Raw genomic sequence first — 16,897 nt, forward strand, 5'->3', positions numbered from 1 at the left:
ACCCTAAAATCACTGTCCTGAGCTGCAGTTGAAATGTACTTCAACTCAGTCTGTCCGAAGCAAGCAATCTACCTTTTAATTAAGTCCAATTTCAATTTTACAGATATTTATTGAGCACTTACGGTATATCAGTAAAAATTGCTCCTCCTCTTGTTTTGTTTGTTTTTATTTTTTTATTTTTTTAATGCAAACTAGATAACTATATGTTTTGTTTTGTTTACCAAGGAATGGCACCATCATCAGCACAGAAACCTGGAAGTCCTCCTTGGCTGCTCCCTGTCTTTCTCTCTCCCCCACTCCCACTCAGAAACAGTTATCCTATTGCTTTGTCCTCTGCAGTCTGACTACTTTTTAAAGACCCATGACCGCTGCTCTACTTTAGGCCTTATCTTTCACTTCCCTGTTATTTGAACTGCCGATCTGATTCCATCATCCTCCTGATTCAGGCCTATCCATCACCTTTGGAATAAAGTCTGAGTTCTTGATTATTCTTTCAACATCTTTATAACCTCTCTTGATCTGGTTCCTGCCTATTTTTGTAGCCTCGCTGCTTGCACCACTTCCCGTCATTCTGTTGAATTACACTGACCTATGTGCTGTCCTTCTAATCTCTACTCTCCTGCAAAACTCAGCAAGGGACCCCTGTTTCAGGGCTAGCTGCTTCTCTTCCTTGCTCCCAAAGCACCACCTGTACACCGTACTAACTGCTGATTGTGATTGTAGTTACTCCCCCCACCCAGTTCCATTAGATGGTGGCTCTTCTGCTGTAGGGATTGTTCTTTTAATTTCTGTATTTCCCATACCACATACCGTGCCTGGCCCACAGTAGGCCCTCATGAAGCAAGAGCATCACAGAAGAAGTGAGAAGTGTGAGGGAATTCATTAGGGCTGGGAGCATGGTCGTCAGCCCATTCATTCAGTTGTCATACAAAAACATTTTTGAGTATCTAATGTATTCCAGGCTCTAGCTGAACTCTTGTGAACACCAAAATGACAATCCTGAAGCCTTCAAGGACTTCAGAGTTTAGGGAGATTCAAACATGAATGATGTAGGTGTAGTAATTGTTATACATATGTTATTTTCAGAGGAAAGACAGAAGGGACACAACCTAACCTGAAGGAGAAGTGGGGGATATTTGAGGCAGTATTCTTGGGAAAAGTAAATAGTGAGATGGAAAACAGGAATGGTGAGTGGCAGGAGAGTTCAGTAGTTCTAGTTTGATTTCTCTGTTCATCTATTACATGGGATAATGATAGCCCCTATTAATTGGGCAGTTGTGATGATTAAGTTACATAAATGTCTAGCACAGTGCCTGGAGCAGAGTTTGTTTCAAGGGTATAATTCATTTCATCCAATTATTCAACAAATATTTACTGAATTTAGGGACGCCTGGGTGGTTCAGCGGTTGAGCGTCTGCCTTCGGCTCAGGGCATGATCCTGGAGTCCCAGGATCGAGTCCTGCATTGGGTTTCCTGCGAGGAGCCTGCTTCTCCTTCTGCCTGTGGCTCCGCCTCTGTGTCTCTCATGAACTAAAAAAAAAAAAAAAAAAAAAAAAATTTACTGAACTTGGTGTTTTTGCCAGGCACTGTTTTAAGAGCTGCGGAGGTGATCCCTGGGTGGCTCAGCGCTCTGGCGCCTGCCTTCGGCCTGGGGCGTGGTCCTGGGATTGAGTCCCACATCGGGCTTCCTGCATGGAGCCTGCTTATGTCTTTGGCTCTCTCTTTCTCTCTGTCTCTCATGAATAAATAAAATCTAAAAAAAAAAAAAAAAAAAAGAGCTGGGGATACAGTGGCACATAAGGAATACAAGATCCCTGCCTTTGTGGATTATGTAGGGGAAGACCAGGAATAAATAAGTATACTTATGAGACAGATAAAAACAAGCAAACATATGAACTAGAAGGGCTTTCTGGTAATGGGCTCTGAAGGAAAGAAAGGAGTAAGGATACAGATGGTGGTGGGGCAGGGGAGTACTTTAGATGAGGGGATTTAAAATGGGAGTAGATAGGTCATGATCTTGGGGTCCTGGGATCCACCCAGTGTAGGGCTCTGCACTCAGCCAGGAGTCCATTTCTCCCTCTCCCTCTGGCCTTCCCCCCGCCCCTGCTTATGTGCTCTCTCTCTCTCTCAAATAGATGAATAAAAATGTTAAAAAAAAAATGGGAGAATTCCATAGTTGACTTAATTTTTTTAAATTAAAAAAAATTTTTTTTAATGGATTCAACTAGAAGAATCTAAGCCCCCACTGCCCATGATTGGCAGGAATTCTATTATCAATCACTTTAGGGCAGCCCTGGTGGCTCAGCGGTTTAGCACCACCTTCGGTCCAGGGCGTGATCCTGGAGACCGAGGATCGAGTGCATGGAGCCTGCTCCTCCCTCTGCCTGTGTCTCTGCTTCTCTCTCTCTCTGTATGTCTCTCATGAATAAATAAAATCTTTTAAAAAAATCACTTTAGGGCTCCTCTCCTTCCTTAGATTGTACAGTTATACCAGGAAGTTCATACCATCTCCTTGTCTCTCAGACCTTCAATGTCTCTGCTGCTATTGCTTCTTATGTCCACAAGATGCCACTGTTGGGGTATTGGTGTCCTGGCTGACGCCTCAAGCCAGAGGTCTCCTTGTTCAGCTCTGTGCCCAGGGGTCCTTCCCTGGAGGCTGGCTCTGTGGTAGCTCTGTTTCTCCTGGAGAAATTCAGGGCTTATCCCTGTAGGCTTCTAAGCCTTAGTATGTAGCCTGTATCAGTTACCTGGCAGCGACTCCTTTCAAGGTTTTGCCGTCAAAGAGGGGCTGGTCTGAGCAGGCTCAGTTCTCTATCCCGAAGGTAAAACAAGTTCTTGTTCTTTTTCCAAATCCTTGGAAGTATACACAGTTCCAATTTCCTTTCAACTCATAGACAAAATTAAGAACCCAACTGCACATTTCTTACATAAAGTGTCTTGATAACTCACTGGGTAGCACGTGAAGGCTCAGAGCCTAGACTCTGACCTCTAGGAACCTAAAGTCTTGGTTAACTTGGGGGTGAGTGTTACTTTTTATTCCTTCTTGATGCTTCTACAGGAGAAATAATAAACATCAAGTTAAAACTAGCTTAATTGCTTAATAGTTCTCTTTGTTACATACGTGTTCAATCATACCACTATTGCTATTATTATTAATGTTATAAACTAAAAGTAGTGGAGACTGGCTCCCAGCAGGAAGCCCGATGCGGGACTCAATCCCAGGACCTGGGATCACGTACTAATCTGAAGGCAGAGGTTCATCCACTGAGCCACTCAGGGTTCCTGGAAACTCACTTTAGAAGGTGGTTGTGGTGGTCCAAGCAAATGGCTAGAAGGTGCAAGAACTACAAACGAGGGTACAGAGTGGACAGATTCAAGGCCCCCAAGGCTTATAGAATCATACTCAATGATGGATTGAAAGCTTAAAAAAGAAAAAAAAAAGGATTGAAAGCTTTCCCTTAAGATCAAGAAGAAGACAAAGATGACTGCTTTCACCACTTCTGTTTCACAATGAACTGGAAGTTTTAGCTACCTCCATACTAAATACTAATTTTGGAACTGTTGCTTATTATGAATGGAGGCCTAGATAATATGGAGACTCTTGGTTACCAAGCATCTGCACTGTTGACCACCCATGGTCTTAGGACTCTAAAATGTACTGTGTGAGGAGGTTTTGGTTTTTTGTTCTTTTGAGAATGTTGACTGAGTCCGTCTTGTGGTGTCATTGGGACATATCTGCTGGGGGGTCTACCTCAGGCTGTGTCTCTCCTCATTTTCTCTTATTTCTCTGTTTATCTGTCTCCATCCTCTCTCTGTCTCACTTTTCCTCTGTTTCTCTCTCACACACAGACACACACACACAGTCACACTCTCACACACTGCACGGAGTCAACAAGTCACCTCCTCCAAGCCTGTTGCACTCATACTCACTCCTTGCACAGAGAGTACATTGACTTCCTAGGAGTGTAGTAACATGGACCTATTTTCTCACCTGGGAAAAAAGCTGCCTATCTCACACACTCCCAAGCCTAAGGAACATGGAATCTAGGTGACTCTCCAGACTGAGGACAGCAAGGTTGCCCCATATGCCTTACTATATATAGTTTTTCCTAAGCAAGACACTGATTCCAGAATACATACCAGTTTTAGTACTTTCTGAGATGGCCTGCAGTTACATAAAAGAGGATAATATGGAGGTCAGTTCATGTGTGTACTTTGTCATTGGTTCCTCTGGTACCAATGAGCAACAATAGTAGTGTCAAAGGCCCCCAAAGAAAGCACATATTGCACCCATGGAGAAAGCATGAGCTTTTCCTGGGGGGATAGATATCTCTAGTTGATTGAAGCAGCAATTCCAAATTCAGAATTCAAGGCAGAAAAGTGCTTCTGAGTAATGTCGCCTACTGCACAGTTAACATCCTCCCCTTCCAACACTCCACCAAAATGGTCCTTAACCGAAAAAAATACACTGTTCATTACCTTACATGTATTCACTTCAAAAAGAGGAAAACCAAGAGAGCAGAATTTCTAATTCAGGGAAAATGGGACAGGCTTATCATAGAAGTGGGTGGAGAGTCATTCACTGAGTTTTGGTGGACAAAATCTGGCACCACAGCCTTGGCAACATCTAGGAGGACACAGAATAAGTATCACTGCCTGAGTGGTGGTTCTCAGATATTAGTGAGATCAATGTATATATGAATCCAGGGGAAGACTGGATGGTAATTACTGGATAATAAGCATAAAATGAGCTATTGCTAGGCCATCCTCATTGGTGGATGAGGAGAAACCTTGGCTCAGGCCAAGGTCCCAGGTCCTGGATTCCATCTCCTCTTTGGGCACCCTGCTCCGCGGGGTTGTGTTTCTCCCCTTTACTCTGCCCTTCTCCCTTGCATATGCTCTCTCTTGCTGTATCTCTGTCTCAAATAAATAAATAAAACTTTTTTTAAAAGGCAAAAAAAAAAAAAAAGTAGTGGAGATTGACACAAAGTACCAAGTTGTCTTCTAGCATATGTAGCATTTAGATGGCCGCTTTAAGCAGGATGGAGGCACACTGGTGGCTTACCAAAATTCAGAGTTTGGTTCTCAGTTCTTCAGACCAGAAGCACACATTTATTATGCGTCCCAGCATGATTTGGCTGAGAGAGGCAATAACTGAACACAGAAGTGCTGGATTCATTAATTTCCCTGATAAATCCAAATGCTAAATGAATTTAATTTTAATTTAATTTAGCTAGCTAGTCAGAACATTTTCCATTCTGCAACATGGGTAACCAAAGTAAGATCTTAAAGTGTAAGAAAATAGAATGGTGGAAATGGGATGAAGATAATTGACATGATTATCCAGGTAACTGCGATGACCATTTTCTTTTGTGGCATTCCTCCTACATGGGTAAAAATATATAAGTTCATGGTAGGAAATTTCTTTCCCTGTTAAGTACAGGAGACCCTTTTGACTTTTCTTTATTGAAAATTGGATCACATAACTTCAGCATTGAAGGGAACCAAAAGCCATCCAATCCCTCTGCATTTCCAACACAACATCCACTACCATCTTTATCCTTAGTTGGCCTGTGCTTGAAAAAGCTGGATGACAAGGAACTCACTACCTCTCAGGCATCTCTATTTTTGGGCAACTTTGATTGATAGGAGACTTCTTTATACTAAGATCAAAATCTGTCTTTATGGTTTCTCCTATGTGGTGGTTGGCTTCCCTTCAGCAACATCTGTAAAACAAAATTTATTTTTATGATGTGTATATCTTTGGAGTCCAGCTCCAGCAGGACATACAAGACAGGCCCATCTAAAATTTCTTCCATAATATCTTCCTCAGGCCAAACATTGCTGGTTTATCCAGCCATTCCTTGGGATCTGTTATCAAATTTTGGCCATTCTTTTTTTTTTTTTTTAAAGATTTTACTCATTTATTCATAAGAGACAGAGAGAGAGAGAGAGAGAGAGAGAAAGAGAGAAGCAGAAACACAGGCAGAGGGAAAAGTAGGTTCCATGCAGGTAGCCCTAGTGGGACTCGATTCCAGGGCTCCAGAATCATGCCCTAGGGTAGACGCTTTAACCAGCACCCCAAATCTTGGCCATTCTTTTGTGTATTGTTTTAGTTTACTCATATCCATTTTGAATAGGGATGTGTCAAGGTACATGGAAAGAAACATGGCTTTCATAGTCAAAGACATCCAACCTTCATTACTGGTGAATGATAATTTCCTTTTCCAGCTGTCTTAGAAGGATTAAATAAGATTTTTAATTTATTCATTCATCCATTTTCTCTTTCTTATGCTACATAATGAAGATGGATGGTATATTACATGGATAGAGATGTAATAGGACTGTAATAGAACCATCATAGAACTTATATTAAAATGACAGTAATAATAAAGTTTTAAATAAATGCTATGCTGAGAGAAATATAAGGTGCTATGGGAGCATACAAATAGGGCTTCTAACACAGCAGGGGTGGTAGTAATTATAGGGGAGGTTTCCTGAGGAGAAATGATCTTCCCTCCAACCTAATTTCTATTTATTTATTTTTTTAAATTTTATTTATTTATTTGAGAGAGAGAGGGAAGAGAGGGGTGGGGGGGTGGATGGAGAGAAAGAATATCAAACAGATTTCCAGCTCAGTGCAGAACCCAGTGCAGGGCTTTATCTCACAGTCCCAAGTTCATGACCTGAGCCAAAATCAAGAGTCAGTCCATTAACCAACTGAGCCACCCCAGTGCCCGCTGATTTCTATTTATTATTTATGTTGTTGTAGTATCTCTCTTTTTTTTCTTAAGATTTTATTTATTTGAGAGAGCTAGAGAGAGAGAGATAAAAGAGAGAGAGAGAGCAAGCAGGGAGGGGCAGAGAGAAAGAATCTGAAGCAGATTCTGCATGGAACACAGAGCTCGACGTGGGGCTCAGTCCCATGACCGCAGATCATTACATGAGCTGAAACCAAGAGTTGGACACTTGACCGACTGAGCCACCCAGAAGCCCCGTATTATTTATTTTTATGTAAGTTTCTCAAGTGACTTTTTAGAAGGACCTGAGATATAGTAAAAAAAATAAAAAAGTATATTCATCTGAGTATCTTATTGAAACGCTAAATCCAACATATGCCAAACTGTGTGCATCTTTTCTCAAAAGTCAAGATTCTCTTCTGTATTTACCTTAGAAAGTGTTACAACTAAAGATCTGTCTCTTTGCCCCCACACCATCCCAATCCCTACATCCAATGAGTTACCAAATCCTGTAGATTCTTTATAAAGAATTCTTGTGAATTTTTCTCTCATAAATAACCAATAAGTTTGGGCCACTATGAAGACTTAAGAGACTGTCCACTGGAAGGCAGAGCTGAGAAATGGAGAGACATTGAGTATCACACTTTGCTTTTGGCCAAAATGGAGTTAATAACACTGCCTACTTTGTTATGGGATCAAGGAACCCACTATAGCAAAAGAGGTGCCGGCACATGAACACAGGATACACTGGTCCCATTGCTCACTTCACCATCCCAAAGCCACCAACCTGACAGAATGTTGGGATGACATTTTTCTTTCTTAATAACAGCTTTATTGAGATATAACACATGTACCATAAAATTCACCTTTTTAAAGTATACAATTCAATGATTTTTGTCTATTCACAAATTGTGCAAGCATCAATACTCTTAATCCTAGAACATTTTCATCACTTTCAAAAGAAACCCAGTACCCCATTCCTGCCTCCCTCAAGGCTGGCAATCACTAATGTACTTCATGGTTCTACAGATTTGTCTATTCTGGACATTTCATATAAAGTGAATGATACAATATACGCCCTTTTGTGATGGGCATCTTTCACTTAGCACACTATTGTCAAGGTTCATCCACACTATGCAGTGTATCAGAACTACATTCCTTTTCACTGCTTAGTAACATTCTATTACATGGCTATATACCAAAAAACCAAACCAAAGCAGAACCAAAAAACCCCACTACCTACTTTGTAGGTTTGTTGTGAATTAAATGAGTGGATATGTGTAAAGTGCTCAGGATGGTGCCAGGCCCATGAGAGCTTACAGGTCATGGTGGTTTTGTTATGATCACACTTGATCCTTAAATTCAGTCAGGCAGGAATCCAGCACTTGCCACAAACATTTTCATTTATGTGAGCTAATAAACATACTTTTTGTTTAGCCCCAGCTTTAGCTTTTTAGTGTGTATATTTGGTTTTCTCCTGGAAATATATAAATCTTCATAGACATAGTCCCATTGACACTGTAACCAACACAGAAGGCAAGGGCAACATCTTATTTCTCTTCGTATCCCCAGCATCTAGCACAGCACCTGGCATGGAGTAGGCATTAGCTGAATACTTGGAAAATAGGCAAATTTATTCCAGGAGGTGCTGGGAACACAAGGATAAACAAGAACCTGCCTGAAGGAGTTGGCTTTTGGAGGGAGCCCTGTTAATTGTTTTTGGAGCTCTGTTGTTTCCTCTCAGGGCCCATTAAAGCACAATAGAGACAATGGCTGGGGCCCACAATCCTTTCTGGGTCATAAGAGTATTTAAAATTTTTTTTTAATCAGAAGAAAAAAATGAACTTTTAGGTAAAAAAATGAAATGTTTTAATATTATATTGGCTTTTATACCAATGCAATCATAAAATATATATGTGTGTGTATGTATTTGTATTATTATTATTATTATTCATTATTATTATTTTTTAATGGGTGAAGGAGTCCATGAAGGCAAAAGTGCCTAGAGTCCATGGAAGCCACAATGCAGTCTTGCTTCCTTTGTCTGTTCTTTGTCTTCTTTCTCCTTAGAGTTTTCATTTTTTTTTCCCTTCACACTCATTCTCACATACTCAGTCCTTTAATTTGATTTTAATTTTCTCTTTGATCTGACACATTATTTCTATATGTTCTTTGGCTATTATTTATAATTAATGTCAAATATTTTTTATTAAAAATACTCTAGGCCCACTTTATGTCCTTATTTATTTTTAAAAATTATTTTATTTTATTATTTTTTAAAAGATTATTTATTTATTTGAGAGAGAGAGAGTACATGAGAAGAGGGGGAGGGGCTGAGGGAGAGGGAGAAAATCTCAAAGAGACTCCATGCTGAGCTTGAGCTGGCCCAGCTTGGGGTTCAATCTCATGACCCTGAGATCACAACCTGAGCCGAAACCAAGAGTTGAATCTTTAGCCAAATGAGCCACCCAGGTGCCTCTATTATTTATTTATTTATTTTTAAATTTTTATTTAAATTCTATTAGTTAACATGCAGTGCAATATTGGTTTTAAGAGTAGAATACAGTGACTCATCATTTACATATAACACCCATTGCTCATCACAAGCACCCTCCTTAATACCCATTCCTCATCTAGCCCATCCGCCATCTATCTCCCTCTATCAACCCTCAGTTTGTTCTCTATTATTAAGAGTCCTTTTTGGTTTGTTTACCTCTGTCTAAAAGATTTTATTTTTAACTAATCTCTACACTCAGTATGGGGCTCAAACTCACAACCCCAAGACCAAGAGTTGCATGCTCTACTGACAGAGCCAGCCAGACACCCCATGACCTTTTTTTTTTTTTAAGGGAGAGATCTATCATCTATCTATCTATCTATCTATCTATCTATCTATCTATCTATCTATCATCTATCAATCAAGTTTTAATTCCAGTATAATTAACATACAGTTTATATTAGTTTTAGGTATATAATACAGTGATTCAATAATTCTATACATTACTTAGTGCTCATCATAATAAGTATACTCTTAATCCCCTTCACCTATTTCACCCATTTCACCCATCCTCCCACTCACCTCCTCTCTGATGACTATCTGTTCTCTATAGTTAAGAGTTTGTTTTGTTTTTTTCTTTTTATTTTCCTGTGTTTTGTTTCTTAAATTCTGCATATGAGTGAAATCATGTGATATTTGTCTTTCTCTGACTGACTTAGCATTATAGTTCTATCCATATTGTTGCAAATGGCAAGATTTCATTCTTTTTGCTGGCTAATACTCCATTGTATCTTTACATTCATCAATTGATAAACACTTGAGCTGCTTCCATAGCTTTGCTATTATAAATAATGCTGCTATAAATTTACAGGTTCATGTATCCCTTTGAATTTGTTTTTTTGTGGGGCTTTTTTGAGCAAATACCAAGTAGTGTGATTACTAGATCATAGGGTAGTTATATTTTTTACTTTTTGAGGAACTTCCATATTGGTTTCCAAGTGGTCACACCAGTTTGCATTCCCATCAAGAGTGCACTAGGGTTCCTTTTTACCCACATCCTTGCCAACGCTTGTTGCTTTATGTCCTTTCTTGATCCATGTAGCCATACCCATGCTGCCCCCAGGCCCTCAGCCACCAGCCTGGCTTCTTGGCTGAGGAGGCAAAGCCCTGAGAGTTGCCACATTTGTCTCATCGTCTCATCACCTAAGACTGACTGCTGATCTGGCTATCTGGGGGCAAGGGCCAGGCTTTGGTTTGAGGTCCATTGCACCAGGCACTGTGGGAGCAACCTGCAGCATGTCTAGCACTCAGGTCCAACCAAGCAGCTGCCCAAAGGGACTATTCTCAGGTTGAAGTGGTGTCATGTGGTCCATCTATCAACATTTTTTGAGACGCTATAGTCCGCTCTCCTATAGTACCATCTTGTGTTTGTTTTCCCTCCTTTTTTGGGCCTCATTTCCTTCCTCTTCTGGGGAGGTCTCAATTCTTCCTTTGACCTCACTCTTGCTTTCCTGAGATTGCACTCCCCAAGAACTGGTCACAAATAGGTTACATTTATTAAGACTTCCTGTATGCCAAGCTCTATCCTAAACTTTTGCATTGGATTTCCATGTTGGCCCTATAAAGTAGGGATCACTATCATGTCATTTTTACAAATAAAGAAAATCAGGCCTAATGTCACAAGTTATGTATTGCATTTGATTATTGATTTAGATAATTCCCAATTCAAGACCCTCTGGATCTTTAAATGTTTATAATTGATAGCCTATAAAAACTAATGGAAGACCTGAAGTACCACAGCACATTGGTATTCCCATGTTTTGCATCTCTATGCTGTAGTTTGAACTGCCAAGTCTTTAAAATTGATGAAGAAATATTAGATCACAATTTTCATCTTCTATATAGCAACATTTTAAAAATATTTTTCATCTGCCATTTATTTTGCCAGTTCTTTTCCTCCCCTTTCCTCCCTCCAAGTAACTTTATTTAAGTTTCGTACAAGTTTTTAAACTTTGCTTATCATTGAAAAAGATGATTTCTTATGGATTATACTTGGAGGATGCTTATTACATGGTGAATGAGCCAGGGCAGTTGTCCAGGCTAGCAGGAATTCTTATTACCACATTACCATACTACCACAGAGTTGGTAGTATGGATTTTTCCTTTTCTTTAGCAATTAACAATGCAAAATTTCTCTTCTGCTTCCTGGAATTACTTGCTGCAAGATGATTGTTTGATTTCGTGTTCAGCTCTGCAAACTCTACTCCTATAAGAAGGAAACTACTCATTTTAAGGAAGCTCCTCAGGCCAGCAGCCTATGGACTCTAGTCTCATTGCTATAAACTAAATTTTGTGTCTTCTGTACTTGAGGGTGTGCAATGTAGCTCACCGTGGAGAACTACATTCTGCTAGTTCTGCACATGTGTATCTTCTGTGATTTGAAGTTGGGATCATCCTTACTTTGATCTTCACTGCTTTTAGCAGCACTTCCTATTTGTGGTTAGGGCTTTCACATGTTTCCTAGTTTCATCAAAGATGGACAGAATTTGCATTTATGTTCCTCTTTCCTACTTTATGATTTTTTTCCAGGGTGATAAGATGATAAGAAAAATATATAGGTAGAACAGTTATGGGTATAATAAGTATGTACCATTTCATCCCCCTGACAGTTTAAGAAACTTAAAATTGATTTTATAGAATATAGATCCAAAGAAGATGTTAGAATCATCTGAACGTAACACAAACGTTTCTGAAAATTAAAGGAAACTCGAAACTCATCCAGGGAAGACTGGGGAACACGAAGCAAGAATTACTAATTACTCCAGAAACTAGAATACCTAGTTTCTCATATAGCGTCCTCCTACATTTAATAGAGACTAGTAATTAATAGATAACACATACAAACACTTATTGATGGAATTTTATCTAAAAATTTCCAGTCCTTAGAATTTAGGAGGGGGGATTAAATTATGGACTTAATTTTTCCTTAGAGTTAAACTTGAAACTTACTTTTTCATACACACATATAGACACACTTACATAGAGATTTTAAAACATTTCAATATTTACCTTAAATTCAATTTCTTGGAAGACCTTTGAAAACACCTCTCTATCTATATACCCATGTGCATACATACCCATATACGTATGTATGAATACACTCACATACACTTATATATCATAAATATATATACAATTAAACACATATATACAAATGTGTATATTTTCTAACTCATAAAATATTTCATAAATATTTTAAAAATGTCATTATATTTCATAAATTTCCAAAACCAGTTAAGAATGCCAAATTACAACTAAATTAATATAACATTAAAATAAAATGAAACTTAATAAAGAAATAAAATTACATTTTTGAAGACTTTAAGCAAGTTTGTGTAGAACAGTATCTGTAAATTCAGCTAATTTTAACAAAATCAATTCACAAAGGACATTATAGATTTTATCTCATGATATCATTTACATTTATTTTTCTCAAGTATCAAGCCAGATGTTATAATTTTTTTATATAAATAGAGAACATTTAGAAAACTGAAGTCATAAAAAATTTCAGGCACTTCAGTTCTGGCATAAATCGTAACTGATTCTTTGTATGGAATATCCTCCAAGTGGATTATTCTGTAATTTTCATAATTATGACAGAGAGAAAGCATGTGACCATCTTTAAGAATTAAGGTTCATAGATAACTTATTTCACCAACAAACATTTTTCTATTTTAATTAACATCAAATAAATACCCACTTGAGTGATAACACATCTTTCAGTTCTGTTATATACTTTTGCCACGGTATTTTTGGGCTAAACAAAACATTTAGAATAAAAGTTACCAAAATTGGAGTTGTGCAAATTAAGAAACTTCATAAAGGAATTTTACTAAAGTAGGAGTTGTGATAGATTCCTTTCCCTTCTTGATTCTGAAGCAGCTCTTAAGGCAGAATTATTAACTGGCTCAAAAGAACCCCCTCTATCCTTGTTTCTCCCTCTAGAATCTCTATATGGGAAAAACATCTTGATAATTTTCTGGGTATATTTCATTTTAAGTACCTGTATTTTTCTCCCTGATATGTTACTTGATTCAGTCTATCAAGATCATAGTTATCGCTGAAAGGAAAAATTCAAGAAAAATTCATTCTGGAAAAGTAATGACTTTAGGGATGATTTAGATCATCGTGGCATTTTACTTTCCTTAAATGGATTCCACCTTACTTCAGTATACTTGAGAACCATTGATCATCCTAGAATACACAAAACTAGTAGTTTTAAAAATTGCTTTCACGGGCAAATCACACATTTAATGAGAACTGATAAGACTTACAATTTCTCAATTTCTCACACATATAAATCATACATTAATCCTGGTGAAAACATACTCATCAAAAATAAGTTTCAGAAAGGAGTTTCTCATATTTGTGAATGGAAATTTAATAACTACTTTTAAGGGTCAATGAATTTGGAGACTATATCTATCTACACTATTATCTATCCATATATTTAAAACCTTGACTTCTATTGAATTTACTTTGCTGAGTTAAAATTTTTCATTATTTTAGATCCTCTCTATTGTAAAGTTGACATGTAGAAGGCATTTTACATAATGTGGGGATTATTACCTTCTTGATTTAGTAGAATTTGCTTTGAAAACTTGCAGAACATTTTGTGGATCTCAAGTAGTTGATGTGCCCAGGGGTATGCAAGAGGATCAGAGGATAGAGGCATTGGCAAAAGGGAAAAAACCCAAATAGCATCCATTAAGGGAAGCCTGTAAAAGACTGGGCAATCTCATGTAAGAACAAGCTTTGGTACTAGGAAATTGCTGATCCCTAAATGATGCTGTAGATTTAACAGAGGCCATGGTGAAAACTGTGGCAGGCATGAGATGCATTTGTAGAGGGGAATGGAAACTGCTTCCCACTACCAAAGAATCCTCCTGTTAGTTCAGTGAACAGATGAACTACTTATAGTGCCTACTAGTGAAAAGGACCCTCTGCATATCTACACAAAAATGTTCATTATGATTGTTATGATTCAAAATTATTCTAGGAATTCTACCCTATGTAATAGGATAAGAAAAAAGAATAAAATGTAAAAAGATGTCATTAATATTAACAAATGTAGGATAATATGAATTGTGTGATTCCATTAAAATATGTGTATAATTATATCAAAGAAAATGATTTACTTTTTGGGGCACCTGAGTGACTCAGTCAGTAAGCATCTGACACTTGATTTTGGTTCAGGTCATGACCTCAGTACTGTGAGATTGAGCCCTGCATTGGGCTCTATGCTTAGTTGTGCTTGCTCTTTCTCTCTCTCTCAAATAAACAAATCTTAAAAAAACAAAAAGGACTTACTTTTTGGTAACAATACTTATATTTTTTTGTTTTCTATTCGTCTTCAATTGTTTGCACTTGTGAATGTGTATTAATTTTGGTAATAAAAATGGAAAACTCTACCTAATTCAGAGGTCCTTAGGCTAGAAGTACCTGGGTTGCTCAGCCAGATAAGTGTCTCACTCTTTTTCTTTTTTTTATTTAAATTCAATTTGCCAACATATAGTATAACATCCAGTGCTCATCTCATCATGCACCTCCTTAAGGCTCATCATCTGTTACCCTATCCCTCAACCCACCTCCCCTTTTGCAACCCTTTGTTTGTTTCCCAGAGTTAGGAGTCTCTCATGGTTTGTCTTCCTCTCTAATTTTGCCCCACTCAGTTTCCCTCCCTTCCCTTATGGTCCCTTTCACTAGTTCTTATATTGCACGTACGAGTGAAACAATATGATAATCGTCTTTTTCCAATTGACTTATTTCACTTAGCATAATACCCTCCAGTTCCATCCACATCAATGTAAATAGTAGGTATTCATCCTTTTTGATGGTTAAGTAATATTCCTCTGTGTGTGTGTGTGTGTGTGTGAATACCACATCTTCTTTTAAGTGTCTCACTCTTGATTTTGGGTTAGGTCATGATCTCAGGGTTGTTAGGTCTAGCCCCACATTGAGCTCTGCATTGGGCTCTGTGCTGGGTGTGGAGCCTGCTTAAGATTTTCTCTCTCTCCCTCTGCCTACCTTCTCTCTTAAGAAAAAAAGTCCTTAGGCTACAAGGAAAATAGCTCTATTTTTCTAACTTTTCTATTTTTCTATATTTCATACAATCACTGTCAGAAAATTTGTGTATTTCTTAAACACTCTGTATATATCTTTCACAGCAGAATGAGCAGAAATCTTGAATTAAGAGTTCTGTAACTTTTTTCTTTATATAAATGTTGGCTTTTATTCTTTCCTTTTTCTCTTGTAATAGGAATATTTGTAACCCAGGAAAATTCCATTATGAAGAGTTAAGGAATCAGCATAGAAGATTCATTCACAGTAATGAAATTTCATGCAGTTATCAAAATAATGGCTTAAAAGAATTTTAATTAGGGGTGCCTGGGTGGCTCATTTAGTTAAGTATCTATCTTTGGCTCAGGTCATGATCTCAGAGTCCTGGGATCAAGCCCCACATCAGGCTCCATGCTCAGCGGGGAGTCTGCTCCTCCCTCTCTCTCTCTCTCTCTGTCCCTCTTTCCTGCTTGTTTTCTTTCTCTCTCAAATAAATAAATAAATAAAATCTAAAAAAAATTTAAAACTTTAATTATATGAGAAAAATTTCAAAATACAATGATTTAAAATATGAGAAAACCAAATAATTTATGCAGCGTGATCCCAGCTACATCTTAAAATTAAAATGTGCCTAGGAGGAAGAAGATAGACCAAAATATTAACAGTGGTGAGAGGACAGGTCACATATTTTCTTCTTTATATTTTTTCTTTAGTTTCCAAGTCAAGTTGAATGAGTACATCTTATTTTTGTCAATAGGAAAAAATCAATACTTTAAAAATGTTAAACAGTAAAATATAGATTCAAATAAGTAAAAGCTGTCAGAAATGAGAATGGAATTTATGAGCGTGAAGCAGAAGTAGGAAGATAGAAGCAATTCTATGCTGACACATGGAGAATACGAAGAGCTGAAGAGACTCTATTTAGTAAGATGACCTCATTTGGTTTATAGAGAATAGTGTCTTGATCTTGTACATTTATTTTTTCAGTATCCAAATCAGGAACTTTCATATTGTGCTGAGAAGCCAAAAAAATGCAGAGGATAGATAATCTTTCGTTAGAGCCCAAATCTCTGCAGGCAGCCATTCCTTTCTTGACAGAGCTTCAGTAGTGGTGTGCTCCTGTGGTCCAGCTGAGCAGGCTCATCTCCATCTTGTCAGCACATAGAAGAAAATAAAACTGCAGGCATCTGAGTTACTCATAGGGAGCTAAAGCTAAAAAAAGAGGCGACAGGGTGGAGGTGGGTGGTGATGGCATGGATCCTAAGCACGGCTTTCAAGGCATAAATACTTATGGTGCACAGAGTATCTACAAACTGGGAATGTTAACTGAACAGACAGCATGGAAAGACAGGAGTCTTTGCTAGGGAAAACTAAGAAAAGATGGCCACACCCTATATAATTTGCAACCTCTTATATATACTGCATTTAAAGCAGCATTTCAAAAAGTAAGCTTGTCATCATCCATTTCATCTCCTTTTTTCTCCCTTATTTATGTTCTGTTAATTAAAGAAGGAGGCCATTAGGGACACTTGGGTAGCTC

The sequence above is a fragment of the Nyctereutes procyonoides genome, unplaced genomic scaffold (assembly GCF_905146905.1).
Source record: "Nyctereutes procyonoides isolate TBG_1078 unplaced genomic scaffold, NYPRO_anot_genome, whole genome shotgun sequence".
Lineage (NCBI taxonomy): Eukaryota > Metazoa > Chordata > Mammalia > Carnivora > Canidae > Nyctereutes > Nyctereutes procyonoides.